Here is a 1,484-nt window from a genome sequence, read left to right on the forward strand (position 1 = left end):
AATAGCAATCTTGTCTGAATATAGCTGAAATATTGCTGCTCAGACGTTAAACCCCAACAAACAAACAAACCTAATAGCAATCAGTACTATTTATTTTGTTGACAACACAATAAATAATCTAAATTTACTGTTTAATTTTGTCTGATACAATATTTCTTCCACCTGCCCAAATCCATGAGACAAGTTTTTCTAAAAAAAAAAAAAAAAAAAAAAAGCCATCATTTTTGCAATTTTGCCCAAACATGAGTACATGACAATATGCACATCTCCATATGGTGATCTTACTCTCAATTGAGTTTCACTACATTTCTGCAAATTATTAAGGAGGAGCATCAGACAAAGACTAAGTTCCAATGGTCATCATTTCAACAACTTTTATCCAAATATAAATTCCTCACAATAAGCACATCTCAATATGCTAATTTAGCACCTTATTAACTTTCACAACACACGGTTCTCCGTGACCTTTTTCTGCATGGTACTGCACCTGTTATTATTTTCTTTGCTCTAAAGTTCAAAATGGTGTGGTCCATGCACTGCAAATCAGCATGTGTATTTCGAACTATTACCTATTAATATCTTATACCTGTCATAAATCAATGATTGGCGTGTATGTTTATTCTAATGGTTTTTGGTAATGTCAGGGGGTTAATGTCTCCGGGAGTTTGAAGTGTTAAATTGACAAAATCAATAAGATTCCAAGAAGCTGAATAATTTTTATTGTTTTTCTTTTTTTTTTCTTTTTTTTTATGAATAAAATTTGATAACTTTTCGTTTAATAAAATGTAAAAAGTATTTAGAGTAGTATTCAATCTGACTAAGATTTAACAATCCTGCAAGTCACCAAGTCACTGAGGAGGAGTTTTGGACACTACAAGAGACCAAGTTATGTTGAAAATTGCCAAAAACCAATAGCCATCATTTCTACAAATTTTGTCAGAACATTAACTTTTGACAGTATGCACATCTCCACAAAAATTTCATGACAATACTGCAAACTGATTAGAAAATAGTTAAAACAGACGTACAGGGTGAAACCTACATTCCTACCAAAAATAAGGCAATGATGTTAAAGAAAGTGGAAAACAAGCATGTGTCATAATAGAAATTTCAATCAAATTATAGTTCATTTTGTGTAGATACATTTTTTCTGTGTTCACTGGCTCTTGGACTACTGAAACATGTATTCATTTTTCTGATAATGAGGCTGCCGAATATTTGTTATAAAAATTGCAATTTTCATAGCATTACAGCAAAGAGGGAAATTTTCATTCACTTTCAACTTGCTAATACATTGTATGAGTATTTGTTCCACTTCCTTATTATTTCTTAAATAAAACAACATTAGCCAAAATAAAACAGACTCAGCTCACTGCATGGGACTTTAGTTCCCCACTACATGCATAAACAGACCTGAGAAAAGGAACCACTTATAGTCTTAAAAAACTTCTGTTATTATTAGAAAAACTACAGACAAGTAGAGA

The sequence above is a fragment of the Perna viridis genome, chromosome 1 (assembly GCF_037379345.1).
Source record: "Perna viridis isolate PV_CMFRI_1.1 ecotype Kerala chromosome 1, ASM3737934v1, whole genome shotgun sequence".
Taxonomy (NCBI): domain Eukaryota; kingdom Metazoa; phylum Mollusca; class Bivalvia; order Mytilida; family Mytilidae; genus Perna; species Perna viridis.